Genomic DNA, 21443 nt, shown 5'->3' on the forward strand with positions numbered 1-21443 from the left:
TAATCATCTGGAGGCATCACCGTGGTTAATGGCTGCATCCTATCCTCTTGTGAAAATGGTCCAAATGCTCTGTCACAGCACAGCTAATCATATGAGGTTCTCGATCATACTGGAATAGGATTCACCCTCCTTTTGCGTCTGTCACTACGCCCAGCACTCGCGAGTTTGAAGTTCGTCACAGTCATTCAATCCCAGAATCCTACTCGGAATACCACAGACAAGGTTTAGACTTTCCAGATTCTCATGAATGCCGCCATCAATCTAGCTTATACCACGAAGATTCTGATTAAGAGATCCAAGAGATAATCATCCAATCTAAGGTGGAACGGAAGTGGTTGTCAGGCACGCGTTCGTGGGGGAATGATGATGATTGTCACGTTCATCACATTCATGTTGAAGTGCGAATGAATATCTTAGAAGCGGAATAGGTTGAATTGAATAGAAAAATAGTAGTACTTTGTATTAATTCATGAGGAATAGCAGAGCTCCACACCTTAATCTATGGAGTGTAGAAACTCTACCGTTAAAATTACATAAGTGAAAGGTTCAGGCATGGCCGAATGGCCAGCCCCCAAACGTGATCAATATGATCTAAAGATAAACTAAAAATCATAAGATGTCTAATACAATAGTAAAAAGTCCTATTTATACTAAACTAGTTACTAGGGTTTACAAAGATAAGTAATTGATGCATAAATCCACTTCTGGGGCCCACTTGGTATGTGTTTGGGCTGAGCTTGAATGTTACACGTGCAGAGGCTCTTTCTGGAGTTGAACGCCAGGTTGTAACGTGTTTCTGGCATTCAACTCTGGTTTGTGACGTGTTTCTGGCATTTAACTCCAGACAGCAGCATAGAACTGGCGTTCCATGCCCTTTTACATCATCTAAACTCGACCAAAGTATAAACTATTATATATTGCTGGAAAGCCCAGGATGTCTACTTTCCAACGCAATTGAGAGCGTGCCAATTGGGCTTCTGTAGCTCTAGAAAATCCACTTTGAGTGCAGGGAGGTCAGAATCCAACAGCATCAGCAGTCCTTCTTCAACCTCTAAATCTGATTTTTGCTCAAGTCCCTCAATTTCAGCCAGAAAATACCTGAAATCACAGAAAAACACACAAACTCATAGTAAAGTCTAGAAATGTGAATTTAACATAAAAACTAATAAAAACATCCCTAAAAGTAACTAGATCCTACTAAAAACATACTAAAAATAATGCCAAAAAGCGTATAAATTATCCACTCATCAGTATGATTGAGAATCAAATAGAAAAAGGAAAGTTTGAAAATTAAAGTTGATTAATTGACTAACAAGAAATTAGAAGATATGATTCTAGAATTAAAACTTTTGATCCTTTCTTACTAGGCAAGTAATAACTTGAAAATTTTGAATTAAATCACTAATTGTGGCAAGGATTTTCGAAAATTGTAATAATAAAAAAATTGAAAAGAAATTGATTTTGAAAAGATATGATTGAAAAGATATAATTTGAAAAAAAATTCATTTTGAAAAATTATGAATATTTGAAAAAGATTTGAATTAAAAACAAAATCTTCCCTCTAGTGTCTTCCTGGCGTTAAACGGCCAGAATGGTATCCATTCTGGCGTTTAACGCCCAAAATCCTACCTTTTTGGGCGTTTAACGCCCAGCCAGGTACCCTGGCTGGCGTTTAAACGCCAGTTTTTCTTCTTCACTGGGTGTTTTGAACGCCCAGCTTTTTCTGTGTAATTCCTCTGCTGAATGTTCTGAATCTTATATTCTCTATGTTATTGACTTGAAAAGACACAATTAAAATTTTTTTTTGAATTTTTAAATGATGAGAAACAATAATAAAAAGAATGCAACTAAGATCAAATAAACAATGCATGCAAGACACCAAACTTAGAAGTTTGTATACTAAGGACTATAACAATTTGAAAATGCATATAAGAAACAACAAAAGACACAAAATAAGAGAAATTAAAGATCAGAGCACTAAAATCATCAAGAACAACTTGAAGATCAATGAAGAACATAATGCATATATTCGAAAAATGCAAGAACAATAAAAACATGCAATTGACACCAAACTTAAAAATTGATACTAGACTCAAACAAGAAACATAAAATATTTTTTATTTTTATGGTTTTATAGAAATTTTTGTGATTTTTTGAAAATTGAGTGGAGAAGAAAGGGATTCAAAATTTTTAATAAGAGTTCCAGGAATCATTGCAATGCTAGTCTAAGACTCCAGTCCAGGAATTAGACATGGCTTACTAGCCAGCCAAGCTTTCAAAGAAAGCTCCAGTCCAAAACACTAGACATGGCCAATGGCCAGCCAAGCTTTAGCAGATCATTGCTCACAACAGCAAAATTGATAGAAATCAACAAGCTCTTGTGATGATAAGTTGAAACCTCGGTCCAATGAGATTAGACATGGCTTCACAGCCAACCAGACTTCAACAGATCATCATGAAACTCTAGAATTCATTCTTAAAAACTCTGAAGAACAAAATAGAAGTTTTTTTTGTTTTTGAATTATTTTTCAAAAATAAAAAGTAAAAAGCATAAACATAAAATAAAATTACCTAATCTAAGCAACAAGATAAACTGTCAGTTGTCCAAACTCGAACAATCCCCGCCAACGGCGCCAAAAACTTGGTGCACAAAATTGTGATCATTAACAATGGCACCAAAGGACTTGGAGCTCTCAAACGTGAATCACACTTTGTCACAATTCCGCACAACTAACCAGCAAGTGCACTGGGTCGTCCAAGTAATACCTTACGTGAGTAAGGGTCGATCCCACGAAGACTGTCGGCTTGAAGCAAGCTATGGTCATCTTGTAAATCTCAGTCAGGCAGATTCAAATGGTTATGGAGGATTGATAATTAAAGATAAATAAAACATAAAATAAGATAAAGATAGAGATACTTATGTAATTCATTGGTAGGAATTTCAGATAAGCGTATGAAGATGCTTTGTTCCTCTTGAACCTCTGCTTTCCTATTGCCTTCTTCCAATCATTCATACTCCTTTCCATGGCAAGCTTTATGTTGGGCATCACCGTTGTCAATGGCTACTTCCCATCCTCTCAGTGAAAATGTTCTACGCACGCTATCACCGCACGGCTAATCATCTGTCGGTTCTCGATCATGTTGGAATAGGATCCATTGATCCTTTTGCGTCTGTCACACGCCCAACAATCGCGAGTTTAAAGCTCATCACAGTCATCCCTTCCCAGATCCTACTCAGAATACCACAGACAAGGTTTAGACGTTCCGGATCTCAGGAATGGCTGCCAATAATTCTAGCCTATACCACAAAGGCTTTAATCTTAGATTAGAAACCCAAGAGATACACATTCAAGCTTGTTTGCATGTAGAACGGAAGTGGTTGTCAGTCACGCGTTCATAGGTGAGAATGGTGATGAGTGTCACATAATCATCACATTCATCATGTTCTTAGGTGCGAATGAATATCTTGGAGAAGAAATAGACTTGAGTTGAATAGAAAAACAATAGTACTTGTATTAATTCATGAAGAACAGCAGAGCTCCATACCTTAATCTATGGTGTGTAGAAACTCCACCGTTGAAAATACATAAGAACAAAAGGTCTAGGTATGGCCAAATGGCCAGCCTCCCAAAGAGGGTTCAATCATCAAAACATGATTCCAAGATGATCAAAAGATGAAAATACAATAGCAAAATGTCCTATTTATAGAAAACTAGTAGCCTAGGATTACAGAAATAGGTAATTAATGCAGAAATCTTCTTCCGGGCCCACTTGGTGTGTGCTTGGGCTGAGCATTGAAGCTTCTATATGTAGAGACTTTTCTTGGAGTTAAACGCCAGCTTTTGTGCCAGTTTGGGCGTTTAACTCCAGCTTTTGTGCCAGTTCTGGCGTTTTGACGCCAGAATTCTTAAGCTGACTTGGAATGCCTGTTTGGGCCATCAAAGCTCAGGCAAAGTATGGACTATTATATATTGCTGGAAATCCCAGGATGTCTACTTTCCAACGCAATTGAGAGCACGCCAATTGGGTATCTGTAGCTCCAGAAAATCCACTTCGAGTGCAGGGAGGTCAGAATCCAACAGCATCTGCAGTCCTTTTTCAGCCTCTGAATAAGATTTTTGCTCAGGTCCCTCAATTTCAGCCAGAAAATACCTGAAATCACAGAAAAATACACAAACTCATAGTAAAGTCCAGAAATGTGATTTTTATTTAAAAACTAATAAAAACATAATAAAAACTAACTAAAATATACTAAAAACATACTAAAAACAATGCCAAAAAGCGTATAAATTATCCGCTCATCAGCCGCCTCTGTGGTTGAACGACTGGCTTAGCATTGTCCTCCAATAGGATCTTGTGCATGCATCTTGCTGGGCTGATGCCCTTAAGATCACTTATGGACCACCCAATAGCTGCCTTGTGTGTTCTTAGCACTTGAAGTAGTGCTTTCTTTTCCTGTGGATTTAAAGCAGAGCTTATGATCACCGAAAAAGTGTCACCTTCTCCCAGAAATGCGTATTTCCGGGATGATGGTAGTGGTTTGAGCTCAAGTTTAGGAGGTTTCTCCTCTTCCTGAGAAAATTTCAGAGGCTCTTTTATTTCCTCTAATTCCTCCAGATCAGGCTGGACATCTTTAAAGATATCTTATAGCTCTGATTCGAGACTCTTAGCCATGTTGATCTCCTCTACCAGGAAGTCAATAATATCAACACGCATGCAGTCTTTTGATGCGTCTGGATGCTTCATTGCCTCAACAGCATTCAGCTTGAACTCGTCCTCATTGACTCTTAAGGTCACCTCCCCTTTTTGGACATCAATGAGGGTTCGTCCAGTTGCTAGGAAGGGTCTTCCTAGAATGAGAGTTGCACTTTTGTGCTCCTCCATTTCCAGCACTACAAAGTCAGTGGGAAAGGCAAATAGCCCAACCTTGACAATCATGTCCTCAATTATGCCTGATGGATATTTAATGGAGCCATCAACAAGTTGAAGACATATCCGGGTTGGTTTGACCTCTTTAGCCAAGCCAAGCTTTCTGATAGTAGATGCAGGGATTAGATTGATACTTGCCCCAAGGTCACATAGAGCTGTCTTGGTACAAGTACCTTCTAATGTGCATGGTATCATAAAGCTTCCGAGATCCTTAAGCTTCTCTGGTAAGCTTGTTAGGATGACTGCACTGCATTCTTCAGTGAGAAAAACTTTTTCTGTTTCTCTCCAATCCTTTTTATGACTTAAGATCTCTTTCATGAACTTAGCATAAGAGGGTATTTGCTCAAGTGCCTCTGCAAATGGAATCTTTATTTCAAGAGTCTTGAGATAGTCTGCAAAGCGGGCAAATTGTTTATCCTATTCCGCTTGGCAGAGTTTCTGAGGATAAGGTATTTTGGCTTTATATTCTTCAACCTTAATTGCTGCAGGTTTATTTCCTACAAAGGCAGGTTGAGAAGCCTTCTTGAGGGAGTTAGTATCAGCACTTGCAGGTGTCTGATCCCTCACTAGCGTTTGAACGCCAGATCTGGACATGGATTGGGCGTTTAACGCCAGATTCCTACCCTTTTCTGGCGTCTGAACGCCAGAACTGGACGTGGATTTGGAGTCTAACGCCAGTTTTTCACCTGTTTCTGGCGTTTGATTGCCAGAACTATTCCTCTCTGGGCTCTTACTGTCCTCAGAGGGATTTTGGATAGCAGGTTGCTCCTCCTCTGTCAGCTGTTCTTTTCTTGGCTTTCTGCTGCTTTGAGTTAAAGTGTTTAGCGTTTTTCCACTTCTTAATTGAACTGCTTGGCACTCCTCTATTATCTATTTTGACAACTGCTGTTTTATCTGATTCAATTGTAATTCCATATACCTGTTAGCAATTCTGGTCTCTTGTAGCATCTCCTTAAATTCTGCTAGCTGCCTTGTTATAGAAGATAGTTGCTGATTGAGTTTAGCAACTTGTTCCTGAGGACTAAAGTCAGTTGACACTTCCTTAGCTTCTTCTTTCATAGAGGACTCATTATTTATGTACAGATGCTGATTTCTAACAACTATATCAATAAGCTCTTGAGCCTCTTCAACAGTCTTTCTCATGTTTATAGATCCACCAGCTGAGTGATCTAGAGATATCTGAGCTTTTTCTGTAAGCCCGTAGTCGAAGATGTCTAACTGCACCTAATCTGAAAATATTTCAGAGGGGCATTTCCTCAGCATCCCTCTGTACCTCTCCCAGGAGTTATAAAGGGATTCATCATCCTCTTGTTTAAAGCCTTGGATGTCCACCCTTAGCTGTGTCATCCTTTTTGGAGGGAAATATTGATTCAGGAATTTGTCTGATAACTGTTTCCATGTTCTTATGCTTGCTGTAGGTTAGTTATTTAACCACCTCTTAGCTTGATCTTTTACAGCAAATGGAAACAGTAATAATCTGTGGACATCCTGATCTACTTCCTTGTCACGTACTGTGTCAGCAATTTGTAAGAACTGTGCTAGAAACTCAGTAGGTTCTTCCTGTGGAAGACCAGAATACTGGCAATTTTGCTGCACCATGACAATGAGCTGAGGATTTAGCTCAAAACTGCTTGCTTTGATGGGAGGTATACAGATACTACTCCCATATGCAGCAGTAATGGGGTTAGCATATGACCCCAGAGTTCCACTTATGTCCATGTTGGAGTAAGGGAGATGATGTGGATAAATATATATATATATATATATATATTCAAAATTAAAATAGATAAAAATAAAAAAAATAAAAAAATGAAAAATGAGTGAATATTTTCAGAAAATGGAGAGAGAGAAAGTGTTAGTAAGTTTTGAAAAAGATATGATTTCAAAATTTTAAATGTTGAAACTTCCTCAATAAGGAAACACCAAACTTAAAATTTTTAAATCACAATAATAGAGTAAGAGTAGATTTTCGAAAATTATGAGCAATTAAAGGAAAGGATATATATTCTTTTTGAATTTTAAATTTTATGAGGAAAGAGAAAAACCACAAAATTACACCAAACTTAAAATTTTTAGATCAGGACAACGAAAACAAGCAGGAAAACTTTGAATATCACAATGAATACCAAAAACAACTTTTTTTTTTTTGAAAAAATTTTAAGACCACTAAAACACAAAGGACATCAAACTTAAAAATTTTTATACTCTGAACCAAAAAAGAAAAATTTTTCCTAATCTAAGCAACAAAATAGACCGTCAGTTGTCCAAACTCGAACAATCCCCGGCAACGGCGCCAAAAACTTGGTGCACGAATTGTAAATCACACTTTTCACAACTCGTACCACTAACCAGCAAGTGCACTGGGTCGTTGATGAGCGGATAATTTATACGCTTTTTGGCATTGTTTTTAGTATGTTTTTAGTATATTTTAATTAGTTTTTATTATATTTTTATTAGTTTTTAAATAAAAATCACTATTCTAGACTTTACTATGAGTTTGTGTATTTTTCTATGATTTCAGGTATTTTCTGGCTGAAATTGAGGGACCTGAGCAAAAATCTGATTCAGAGGCTGAAAAAGGACTGTAGATGCTGTTGGATTCTGACCTCCCTGCACTCAAAGTGGATTATCTGGAGCTACAGAAGCCCAATTGGCACGCTCTCAATTGCGTTGGAAAGTAGACATCCTGGGCTTTCCAGCAATATATAATAGTTCATACTTTGCCTGAGATTTGATGGCCCAAACAGGCGTTCCAAGTCAGCTAAAGAATTCTGACGTTTAACTCCAAAACTGGCACAAAAGCTAGCGTTTAACTCCAAGAAAAGTCTCTACACATGGAAGCTTCAATGCTCAGCCCAAGCACACACCAAGTGGGCCCGGAAGAAGATTTTTGCATTAATTATTGATTTCTGTAAATCCTAGGCTACTAGTTCTCTATAAATAGGACCTTATACTATTGTATTTTCATCTTTGATAAGTCTTATGCTATCTTAGACACGTTTGGGAGGCTGGCCATTTGGCCATGCCTAGACCTTGTTCTTATGTATTTTCAATGGTGGAGTTTCTACACACCATAGATTAAGGTGTGGAGCTCTGCTGTTCTTCATGAATTAATACATAGTACTACTGTTTTTCTATTCAATTCACGCCTACTTCTTCTCCAAGATATTCATTCGTTCTTCAACTTGATGAATGTGATGATCCGTGACACTCATCATCATTCTCACCTATGAACATGTGCCTGACAACCACCTTTGTTCTACTAGCAATGGCTTGAATACGTATCTCTTGGGTTTCTGATCTAAGCTTGGAACCTTCGTGGTATAGGCTAGAATTATTTGCGGCCATTCCTGAGATCCGGGATGTCTAAACCTTGTCTGTGGTATTCTGAGTAGGATCTGGGAAGGGATGACTGTGACGAGCTTCAAACTCGCGATTGTGGGGCGTGTGACAGACGCAAAAGGATCAATGGATCCTATTCCGACATGATCGAGAACCGACAGATGATTAGCCGTGCGGTGACAGCGCATTTGGAACATTTTCACTGAGAGGACGGGAAGTAGCCATTGACAACGGTGAGGCCCAACATAAAGCTTGCCATGGAAAGGAGTATGAATGATTGGAAGAAGGCAATAGGAAAGCAGAGGTTCAGGGGGAACAAAGCATCTTCATACGCTTATCTGAAATTCCAACCGAAGAATTACATAAGTATCTCTATTTTTATTTTATGTTTTATTTATCTTTTAATTATCAATTCTCCATCACCATCTGAATTAGCTTAACTAAGATTTACAAGGTGACCATAGCTTGCTTCAAGCCGACAGTCTCCGTGGGATCGACCCTTACTCACGTAAGGTATTACTTGGACGATCCAGTGCACTTGCTGGTTAGTTGTGCGGAATTGTGACAAAGTGTGATTCACGTTTAAGAGCTCCAAGTCTTTGGCGCCATTGTTGATGATCACAATTTCGTGTACCAAGTTTTGGCGCCGTTGCCGGGGATTGTTCGAGTTTGGACAACTGACGGTTCATCTTGTTGCTTAGATTAGGTACTTTTCTTTTTACTTTTCAGAATTTTTAAGAATGAATTCTAGAGTTTCAAGGTGATGTTCTTATCATCACAAAAGATGATTGATTCTCATCAATTTAGCTGCTGAATGTAATGTCCTGCTGAAGCTTGGCCAAACATGTCTAATCTTTTTAGACTGAAGCTTTAGACTAACATTGCATGATTCTTGGAATTCTTATTAAAAGTTTTGATTCTCTTTATTTTCTTTTCCATATAAGTTTCGAAAATCACAAAAAAAATTTATAAAACCAGAAAATTAAAAATATTTTATGTTTCTTGTTTGAGTCTAGTATCAATTTTTAATTTTGGTGTCAATTGCATGTTTTTATTCTTCTTGCATTTTTTGAATACATGAATTATGTTCTTCATTAATCTTCAAGTTGTTCTTGATGATTTCATTGCTCTGATCTTTAAATTCTCTTGTTTTTTGTGTTTTGTTGTTTCTCATATGCATCCTCAATTTGTTAGTGTCTCTTATATGAAAATATTTAAGTTTGTGTCTTGCATGCATTGTTTATTTGATCTTAGTTGAAATTTTTATTGTTTCTCATCATTAAAAATCCAAAAATATTTTCAAAATTATGTCTTTTCAAGTCAATAATACAGAGAATTGAAGATTCAGAACATTCAGCAGAGGAATTAAACAGAAAAAGCAAGGCATTCAAAACGCCCAGTGAAGAAGGAAAACTGGCGTTTAACGCCAGCCAGGGTACCTGGCTGGGTGTTTGACGCCCAAAAGGGTAGCATTTTGGGCGTTAAACGCCAGAATGAATGCCATTCTGGGCGTTTAACGCCAGGATGACACTAGAGGGAAGATTTTGTTTTTAATTCAGATTTTTTTCAAATCTTCATAATTTTTCAAAATCAAATCTTTTTCAAATCATATCTTTTCAATCATATCTCTTCAAAATCAATTTCTTTCCATTTTTTTATTTATTACTATTTTCGAAAATCCTTGCTAAAATTAATGATTTACTTCAAAATTTTCAAGTTGTTACTTGCCTATTAAGAAAGGATCAAATTTTAAATTTTAAGAATCATATCTTTTAATTTCTTGTTAGTCAAGTAATCAATTTTAATTTTAAAACTTTCTCTTTTTTTATTTGATTTTCAATCATATCTTTTCAATCACATCTTTTTCAAAATTAATTTTTCAATCATATCTTTTTAATTTCTAATTTCAAAATCTTTTTCAAAAATCACTTTATTTCTTTCCCAATCTTAGTTTTCGAAAATCTCAATCAAAATTTCAAATTTCTTTTTAATTATTTCAAAATCTTTTAATTAATTTTCGAAAATTCTTCCCCTCTTCTCACATCCTTCTAATTAAAGGACTAACACTCCTCCTCAAAGAACAAAGATAAAGGCATACTTTTTCAAGCTGATCCTGAACCTGAAAGGACCTTGAAGAGAAAGCTAAGAGAAGCTAAAGAACAATTCTCTTTAGAGGGCCTAATAGAGCTTTTCAAGGAAGAAGAAACCATGGCAGCCGAAAACAACAATGCCAACAATGCAAGGAAGGTGCTTGGTGACTTTACTGCACCTACTCCCGACTTCTATGGGATAAGCATCTCAATCCCTGCCATTGGATCAAACAACTTTGAGCTTAAGCCTCAATTAGTTTCTCTAATGCAACAGAATTGCAAGTTTCATGGACTTCCATTGGAAGATCCTCATCAGTTCTTAGCTGAATTCTTGCAAATTTGTGACACTGTTAAGACCAATGGGGTTGACCCTGAAGTCTACAGACTTATGCTTTTTCCTTTTGCTGTAAGAGACAGAGCTAGGACATGGTTGGATTCACAACCTAAAGAAAGCCTGAACTCTTGGGAAAAGCTAGTCAATGCCTTCTTGGCAAAGTTCTTTCCACCTCAAAAATTGAGCAAGCTTAGAGTGGAAGTCTAAACCTTCAGACAGAAGGAAGGTGAATCCCTCTATGAAGCTTGGGAAAGATACAAGCAATTGATCAGAAGGTGCCCTTCTGACATGCTTTCAGAATGGAGCATCATAGGTATTTTTTATGATGGTCTGTCTGAACTATCCAAGATGTCATTAGATAGCTCTGCTGGAGGATCTCTTCATCTGAAGAAGACGCCTGCAGAAGCTCAGGAACTCATTGAAATGGTTGCAAATAACCAATTCATGTACACTTCTGAAAGGAATCCTGTGAATAATGGGATAGCTCAGAAGAAAGGAGTTCTTGAGATTGATACTCTGAATGCCATATTGGCTCAGAATAAAATATTGACCCAACAAGTCAATATGATTTCTCAGAGTCTGTCTGAAATGCAAGCAGCAACAGGCAGTACTAAGGAAGCTTCCTCTGAAGAAGAAGCTTATGATCTTGAGAACCTAGCAATGGAAGAGGTGAATTACATGGGAGAACCCTATGGAAACACCTATAATCCTTTATGGAGAAATCATCCAAATCTCTCATGGAAGGATCAACAGAGACCTCAACAAGGTTTCAACAACAATAATGGTGGAAGAAACAGGTTTAGCAATAGCAAGCCTTTTCCATCATCTTCTCAGCAACAGACAGAGAATTCTAAGCAAAGCCACTCTGACTTAGCAACCATTGTCTCTGATCTAATCAAAACCACTCAAAGTTTCATGACTGAAACAAGGTCCTCCATTAGAAATTTGGAGGCACAAGTGGGTCAGCTGAGTAAGAAATTTACTGAACTCCCTCCTAGTACTCTCCCAAGCAACACAGAAGAGAATCCAAAAAGAGAGTGCAAGGCCATAACCACATCTCACATGGCCGAACTTGGAGAGGAGGAAGAGGCAATGATTCCCACTGAAGAAGACCTTAATGGACATCCACTGACCTTCAAGGAGTTCCCTAATGAGGAACCATGGGAATCTGAGGCTCACACTGAGACCATAGAGATTCCATTAAATTTACTTTTGCCATTCATGAGCTCTGATGAGTATTCTTCCTCTGAAGAGGATGAAGATGTCACTGAAGAGCAAGTTGCTAAGTACCTTGGAGCAATCATGAAGCTAAATGCTAAGTTGTTTGGTAATGAAACTTGGGAGGATGAACCTCCATTGCTCATCAAAGAACTGGATGACTTGACTAGGCAGAGATTACCTCTGAAGAGACAAGATCCTGGAAAGTTCTCAATACCTTGTACCATAGGCACCATGACCTTTAAGAAGGCTCTGTGTGACCTAGGGTCAAGCATAAACCTCATGCCTCTCTCTGTAATGGAGAAGCTAGGGATCATTGAGGTACAAGCTGCAAGAATCTCACTGGAGATGGCAGAAAATTCAAAGAAACAGGCTTATGGACTTGTAGAGGATGTCTTAGTAAAGGTTGAAGGTCACTACACCCCTGCTGACTTCATAATCCTAGAGACTGGGAAGTGTATGGATGAATCCATCATCCTTGGCAGACCCTTCCTAGCCACAGCAAAAGCTGTAATTGATGTTGATAGAGGAGAATTGATCATTCAAGTGAATGAAGACTCCCTTGTGTTTAAAGCTCAAGGATATCCCTCTGTCACTATGGAGAGGAAGCATGAAGAGCTTCTCTCAATACAGAGTCAAACAGAGCCCCACAGTCAAACTCTAAGTTTGGTGTTGGGAGGCCACAACCAAACTTTAAGTTTGGTGTTGAACCCCCACATTCAAACTCTAAGTTTAGTGTTGGGAGGTTCCAAACATTTCTCTAAACATCTGTGAGGCTCCATGAGAGCCACTGTCAAGCTATTGACATTAAAGAAGCGCTTGTTAGGAGGCAACCCAATCTTTACTTATCTATGTTAAATTTCTATTTTCTTTTTTTATTTTATATTTTCTGTAGGTTGATGATCATGTGAAGTCACAAAAACAATTGAAAAAGCAAAAACAGAATGAAAAACAGAACACCCTGGAGGAAAAACTTACTGGCGTTTAAACGCCAGTAAGGGTAGCAGAATGGGCGTTAAATGCCTAGTCTGGCACCATTCTGGGCGTTTAACGCCAGAAATGGGCACCAGACTGGCGTTTAACGCCAGGAATGGGCAAGAAGCTGGCGTTAAATGCTAGAAATGGGCAGCAGCCTGGCGTTTAACGCCAGGATTGGCAACAAGGGGCGTTTTATACGCCACATGGTGCAGGGATGAGAAATCCTTGACACCTCAGGATCTGTGGACCCCACAGGATCCCCACCTACCCCACCTCTCTCTCTCTTCTTCACCCATTCACCAATCACCTCAATACCTCTTTCCCAAAAATCCCTCACCTATCAAATCCCACCATTCTCTTCACCACTCACATCCATCCTTCATAAAACCCCACCTACCTCACCATTCAAATTCAAACCACTTTCCCACCCAAACCCACCCATAATGGCCGAACCATACCCCCCCTCTCCACTCCTATATAAACCCATCTTCACTCCTTCATTTTCACACAACCTAAACACTACTTCTCCCCCTTGGCCGAAACACAGAGCCCCCTCCATCTCCTCTATTTCTTCTTCTTCTACTCTCTTCTTTCTTCTTTTACTCGAGGACGAGCAACCTTCTAAGTTTGGTGTGGTAAAAGCTAAAGCTTTTTTGTTTTTCCATAACCATTAATGGCGCCAAAGGCCGGAGAAACCTCTAGAAAGAGGAAAAGGAAGGCAAAAGCTTCCACCTCTGAGTCATTGGAGATGGAGAGATTCCTCTCAAGGGTGCATCAAGACCACTTCTATGAAGTTGTGGCCAAGAAGAAGGTGATCCCCGAGGTCCCTTTTAAGCTCAAAAAGGGCGAATATCCAGAGATCCGACATGAGATCCGAAGAAGAGGTTGGGAAGTTCTCACCAACCCCATTCAACAAGTCGGAATCTTAATGGTTCAAGAGTTCTATGCCAATGCATGGATCACCAAGAACCATGATCAAAGTGTGAACCTGGACCCTAAGAATTGGCTTACAATGGTCCGAGGGAAATACTTAGACTTTAGTCCGAAAAATGTAAGGTTGGCATTCAATTTGCCTATGATGCAAGGAGATGCACACCCATACACTAGAAGGGTCAACTTTGATCAAAGGTTGGACCAAGTCCTCATGGACATATGTGAAGAGGGCGCTCAATGGAAGAGTGATTCAAGAGGAAAGCTGGTTCAACTAAGAAGGCATGACCTCAAGCCCGTGGCTAGGGGATGGTTGGAGTTCATCCAACGCTCAATCATTCCTACTAGCAACCAATCCAAAGTTACTATAGACCGGGCTATCATGATTCATAGCATCATGATTAGAGAGGAAGTAGAAGTTCATGAGGTTATATCCCAAGAAGTCTACAAGGTGGCAGACAAGTCCTCCACTGTGGCAAGGTTAGCCTTCCCTCACCTCATTTGTCACCTCTGCAATTCAGATGGAATTGACATAGAGGAAGACATCCTCATTGATGAGGACAAGCCCATCACTAAGAAAAGGATGGAGCAAACAAGAGATCCCACTCATGGACAAGAGCATGAGGAATTTCCTCATCATGAAATCCCTGAGATGCCTCAAGGGATGCATTTTCCTCCACAAAACTATTGGGAGCAAATCAACACCTCCCTAGGAGAATTAAGTTCCAACATGGGACAACTAAGGGTGGAGCACCAAGAGCATTCCATCCTCCTCCATGAAATTAGAGAAGACCAAAGAACCATGAGAGAGGAGCAACAAAGGCAAGGAAGAGACATTGAGGAGCTCAAGCACTCCATAAGATCTTCAAGAGGAAGAACAAGCTGCCATCACTAAGGTGGACCCGTTCTTTAATTTCCTTGTACTTTATTTCCTGTTTTTTGAATTTTTATGCTTATGTTTATCTATGTTTGTTTATTACATGATCATTAGTGTCTAAGTGTCTATGCCTTAAAGCTATGAAAAATGAATCCATCACCTTTCTTAAATGAAAAATGTTTTCAATTGAAAAAAAAAAGAAGTGCATGAATTTCAAATTTTAAAACTGTTTAATTATTTTGATGTGGTGGCAATACTATTATTTTTCTGAATGAATGCTTGAACAGTGCATATTTTTGAATTTGATTGTTTATGAATGTTAAAATTGTTGGCTCTTGAAAGAATGATGGGAAAAGGAGAAATGTTATCTGATGATCTGAAAAATCATAAAATTGATTCTTGAAGCAAGAAAAAGTAGTGAAAAGCTTGCAGGAAAAAAAAGAAAAAAAAAGAGGCAAAAAAAAAAAAGAGAAAAGAAAAAGAAAAGCAAGCAGAAAAAGCCAATACCCCTTTAAACCAAAAGGCAAGGGTGATAAAAAGGATCCAAGGCTTTGAGCATCAGTGGATAGGAGGGCCCACAGGAATAAAATCCTGGCCTAAGCGGCTAAACCAAGCTGTCCCTAACCATGTGCTTGTGGCGTGAAGGGGTCAAGTGAAAACTTGAGACTGAGCGGTTAAAGTCGAGGTCTAAAGCAAAAAGAAGAGTGTGCTTAAGAACCCTGGACACCTCTAATTGGGGACTCTAGCAAAGCTGAGTCACAATCTGAAAAGGTTCACCCAGTTATGTGTCTGTGGCATTTATGTATCTGGTGGTAATACTGGAAAACAAAGTACTTAGGGCCACGGCCAAGACTCATAAAGCAGCTGTGTTCAAGAATCAACATACTTAACTAGGAAAATCAATAACACTATCTGGATTCTGAGTTCCTATAGATGCCAATCATTCTGAACTTCAAGGAATAAAGTGAGATGCCAAAACTGTTCAGAAGCAAAAAGCTAAAAGCCCCGCTCATCTAATTAATACTGATCTTCATAGATGTTTTTGGAATTCATTATATATTCTCTTCTTTTTATCCTATTTGATTTTCAGTTGCTTGGGGACAAGCAACAATTTAAGTTTGGTGTTGTGATGAGCAGATAATTTATACGCTTTTTGGCATTGTTTTTAGTATGTTTTTAGTATATTTTAATTAGTTTTTATTATATTTTTATTAGTTTTTAAATAAAAATCACTCTTCTGGACTTTACTATGAGTTTGTGTGTTTTTCTGTGATTTCAGGTATTTTCTGGCTGAAATTGAGGGACCTGAGCAAAAATCTGATTCAGAGGCTGAAAAAGGACTGCAGATGCTGTTGGATTCTGACCTCCCTGCACTCAAAGTGGCTTTTCTAGAGCTACAGAAGCTCAATTGGCGCGCTCTCAATTGCGTTGGAAAGTAGACATCCTGGGCTTTCCAGCAATATATAATAGTCTATACTTTTCCCGAGATTTGATGGCCCAAATAGGCGTTTTAAGTCAGCTCAAGAATTTTGGCGTTTAACTCCAAAACTGGCACAAAAGCTGGAGTTAAACGCCCAAACTGGCACAAAAGCTGGCGTTTAACTCCAAGAAAATTCTCTACACATGGAAGCTTCAATGCTCAGCCCAAGAACACACCAAGTGGGCCTGGAAGAAGATTTTTGCATTAATTACTGATTTCTGTAAACCCTAGGCTACTAGTTCTCTATAAATAGGACCTTATACTATTGTATTTTCATCTTTGATAAGTCTTATGCTATCTTAGACACGTTTGGGAGGCTGGCCATTTGGCCATGCCTAGACCTTGTTTTTATGTATTTTCAACGGTGGAGTTTCTACACACCATAGATTAAGGTGTGGAGCTCTGCTGTTCTTCATGAATTAATACAAAGTACTACTGTTTTTCTATTCAATTCACGCCTACTTCTTCTCCAAGATATTCATTCGTTCTTCAACTTGATGAATGTGATGATCTGTGACACTCATCATCATTCTCACCTATGAACATGTACCTGACAACCACCTCTGTTCTACTAGCAATGGCTTGAATGCGTATCTCTTGGGTTTCTGATCTAAGATTGGAACCTTCGTGGTATAGGCTAGAATTATTGGCGGCCATTCCTGAGATCCGGAACGTCTAAACCTTGTCTATGGTATTCTGAGTAGGATCTGGGAAGGGATGACTGTGACGAGCTTCAAACTCGCGATTGTGGGGCGTGTGACAGACGCAAAAGGATCAATGGATCCTATTCCGACATGATCGAGAACCGACAGATGATTAGCCATGTGGTGACAACGCATTTGGAACATTTTCACTGAGAGGAAGGGAAGTAGCCATTGACAACGGTGAGGCCCAACATAAAGCTTGCCATGGAAAGGAGTATGAATGATTGGAAGAAGGCAATAGGAAAGCAGAGGTTCAGGGGGAACAAAGCATCTTCATACGCTTATCTGAAATTCCAACCGAAGAATTACATAAGTATCTCTATCTTTATTTTATGTTTTATTTATCTTTTAATTATCAATTCTCCATCACCATCTGAATTATCCTGACTAAGATTTACAAGGTGACCATAGCTTGCTTCAAGCCGACAGTCTCCGTGGGATCGACCTTTACTCACGTAAGGTATTACTTGGACGACCCAGTGCACTTGCTGGTTAGTTGTGTGGAATTGTGACAAAGTGTGATTCACGTTTAAGAGCTCCAAGTCTTTGGCGCCATGGTTGATGATCACAATTTCGTGCACCAGTCGTCCAAGTAATACCTTACGTAGTAAGGGTCGATCCCATGGAGATTGTCGGCTTGAAGCAAGCTATGGTTATTTTGTAATCCTTAGTCAGGAAATCAATGATAAGAGTGATTATATTTATGAAGAGTAAATAGCATAAATTAAATAATACTTGTTATGCAGTAATGGAGAACATATTGAGGATTTGGAGATACTCTGTCTTTCAAATCTCTGCTTTCCTACGGTCTTTTTCTTCACGCACGCAAGGCTCCTTCCATGGCAAGCTGTATGTTAGTGGATCACCGTTGTCAATGGCTACCATCCTTTTGCGTCTGTCACTTCACCCAGCACTCGTGAGTTTGAAGCTCGTCACAGTCATCCCATCCCAGATCCTACTCGAAATACCACAGACAAGGTTTATACTTTCCGGATCTCAGGAATGGCCGCCAATAATCCTAGCCTATACCATGAAGACTCTAATCATGAACCAAGAGGCTAAGAGATACACACTCAATCTAAGGTAGAACGGAAGTGATTGTCAGGCACGCGTTCATAGGTTGAGAATGGTGATGAGTGTCACGGATCATCACATTCATCACGGTTAAGTACAAGCGAGTATCTTAGAATAGAAACAAGATTGATTGAATAGAAAACAGAAGTAATTGCATTAATTCATCGAGACACAGCAGAGCTCCTCACCCCCAACCATGGGGTTTAGAGACTCATGCCGTCAGAAATACAATATGAAACGTGTAAAAATGTCATGAGAGATGCATAGTAAGTCTCTAAAAGTAGTATTTATACTAAACTAGTAGCTAGAGTTTACAGAAAATGAGTAAACTAAGATGGATAGTGCAGAAATCCACTTCTGGGGCCCACTTAGTGTGTGTTTGGGATGAGCATTGAGCTTTACACGTGTAGAGGCTTCTCTTGGAGTTAAATGCCAGGTTGCAGCTTGTTTGTGGCATTTAACTCTGGTTTGTAACCTGTTTTTGGCGCTTAACTTCAGAATAGGGCAGGAAGTTGGCGTTTAAACGCCAGTTTGCGTCATCAAAACTCGGGAAAAGTATGGACTATTATATATTGATAGAAAGCCCTGGATGTCTACTTTCCAAAGCAATTGAGAGCGCTCCAATTGGGTTTCTTTAGCTCGAAAAAATCCATTTCTCGTGAAGCAGGGTTAGAATCCAACAGCATCTGCAGTCCTTTTTCAGCCTCTGAATCAGATTTTTGCTCAGATCCCTCAACTTCAGCCAGAAAATACTTGAAATCACAGAAAAATACACAAACTCATAGTAAAGTCCAAAAATGTCATTTTTTCATAAAAACTAATAAAACTATACTGAAAAGTAGCTAAATCCTACTAAAACTATATAAAAATACCCCCAAAAAGCGTATAAAATATCTGCTCATCACTAAACGCAATAAAACTCTTCGAAAGCTTCTTCATCCGTCTCCTAAAAAGATAAAGTTGTAGGGGTGGTGAGAACCTAACCACACGATCTCACCATGGAGTTTACAGAATTGTCATAAGATATTCAATAAGAAAACTGTTTTCAAGCTCAGTGATTATCGTTGCCTTATGAATCTTTTGAAAATTGATGGTTTAATCATCCAAAAATTCAAAACCTTTTTAAAAGAAACCAGTTAACTATGCAAATCCAAAACCTTTCATTTCGTATAAGAAAAATCTTAAAAATTTCCTAGACTATATGAATAACCAACCTGTTCCAAGCATAGGTTCATTAAGTCTATGCTAAACCAGCTTAATTTTTCATACTTAACTAAACCTCAATCAGGAACCAATCACGACCTCATGCCCATTCACGCAATCAATCAGTACTTATCATCAATTTAGCACCAAAACTCTATCTCAAAAGTACCACAAAGAAAACACAGGCATAGATAGCAGTTACAGCAAGTAGCTTAGATAGCAGTTAATATCAGTTAAACAATTAGGCAAACCAAAACAAATTCAAACTCAACCAAATCATGCAAATGCATATGATGCATGTCTCCCTATGGCTAATGAGCTCATTTTACGGTTATATAGCCAAACCCGACATGTCTAGTAGCTAATTCGGACACTGTCTCTCTGTTGCACATTAATATCATTAGAGGGAATACGTGTACTGTCACCATTAGAGAGATTATGTACCCTGTCACCATTAGAGGGATTATGTGCCCTGTCACCATTAGAGGAAATAGGTGCCCTGTCACCCTTACAACTAGAGAGAAAACACAAACATACTTATCATCAATCATCCTCAATCATGTCTAATTTATCATATTCATTCAATTTCATAATAGACTCAGTTTTCTTCATTCTTCTTTCTCATCTCTTTCCCAGAGCAAGTGGGCGACACTACTACCTCTTACCCGGGGTCTCAACTCTTAATCAAATTCAATTTTATTTTCAAATCAATTTCTCAATATCATTAAATTCATTCAAAAATTATACTTTTAAATCATAATCTCATCATTCTTCATTCAAATTCAATAATCATCATTCCTCCTATTCCGTTCATTAATAATTTAAACTCAAAACATAATCTTTTTCTTAATAATTCAGAAACAAATCATATAATTCTTAAATCTTAATCTTTCTAAATAACCACTTTAAACGAAGTCTCCAATTTTTATAAAAATTTGGACAGCATCTTCTCTAAAATTTGGACTTTGCAATCCTGACAGGTCCCATCAAAACCACATTTTCCAACCCATTCTCAACCAGCTTCAATATCAAACAATTATCAAATATCCAATTCTTTCTAATTTTAAACCAATTTTGATATCTGATCAGGTTTGATGTCAAACCATTTCAAAATCAATTTATTTCCAATAAATCAAACTCATTTTCAAATCTCAACCATTTTTCAAAATCCAACCAATCCCAATAACAAATCTTTTTTTTTTCAAAATCAACTAGCTCTAATATTGAATCATTTATAAAATCAACCAATTCAAAATCAAACCGCTTCCAAAATCAAATCATTTTTAACGCTGATCCATTTTCATTATCAAATTAATTCCAACACGAAGAAAAATCACTTTTCATAATATTTAACCAAGTAACTTTACAAATCAATTTCTTATCCACAACCGCACACCACTCAAGCAATCAGTAATTCAATTCAGCAAACAACCACATCCATAAGACATACATAATCACAGAAATATATTTTTCACATCAAAATCTATTTATAACAATTCCATAATATAAAATAAACTTTAAGAAAACCTCTACCTCAACTCGTCGAAACTCACAAAACCAAAACACGTCAAAAACACCTTTTTCCTCGCAGCCCACGGCAATCACAGCTTTGGACCATTTCCGAATCAACAACAGCGACTTCAAACACGACGTGCAAGCACTGATATTCAACCCTATGGCAAATAACACCGCAAACCTTAGCCACATATAACAGAAACTAATATATCAAGGATTACGAAAAGAAATTACTTACTGCACTTAGAAAGTAACAAAGAAACAAAACGGCAGCAGCTTCGGTGATGATGGAAAACCTTAGCGGCAACGGCGGTGGACCCCAACGACAGAATGGCGGCAAGAAATAGCAACATTAGCGGTAGCTTCGCGGTGACTACGCTCCACGTGACCCTCTCTCTCGTCCTCCCCTACAGCAACGACATCAGAGGAAACATTGGCAGCAGCGGCGACGGGACTCCCTCTGGCGGCAATTCTCGCAACAGCTTCGTTCGTCACTTCTCCTCTCTCTCTCAGCTTCGGTCACTCTCGCTTCCTCTGGTGTGCTTGCTCTCTCCCTCTGCGAATAGCGATGGCAACGGCTTGGAGTGGCAACACGGCGCAACGGCAGCAGCGCAACGGGCTTGATGGAAGGCAGAACGGCGATACTTCCTCTCTCCCAGCTCGGCAACGATGATGACGATTCCTTATAGTGGTTGCTGCGCGAGCATCTTTCCTATCTTTTCCTAGTGAATTTGCATGTAATTTGTTGAGTTTAATCAAGAATTAATTA

General features: G+C 38.6%; 1 non-coding gene and 1 pseudogene across 1 annotated transcript; one reads left to right on the forward strand and one right to left on the reverse strand.

Moving 5' to 3' along the window:
* Positions 1-10881: 10881 nt before the first annotated feature.
* LOC148549035 (small nucleolar RNA R71) lies at positions 10882-10989 on the reverse strand. Its single transcript, XR_015898961.1, has one exon. It is a non-coding gene; the product is annotated as a small nucleolar RNA R71 (small nucleolar RNA).
* LOC148549036 (uncharacterized) lies at positions 10984-12677 on the forward strand (annotated as a pseudogene).
* The last annotated feature ends 8766 nt before the right edge of the window (positions 12678-21443 follow it).

This window comes from Arachis ipaensis, chromosome B8 (assembly GCF_059453495.1).
Source record: "Arachis ipaensis isolate K30076 ecotype BB chromosome B8, ASM5945349v1, whole genome shotgun sequence".
NCBI classification, from domain to species: domain Eukaryota; kingdom Viridiplantae; phylum Streptophyta; class Magnoliopsida; order Fabales; family Fabaceae; genus Arachis; species Arachis ipaensis.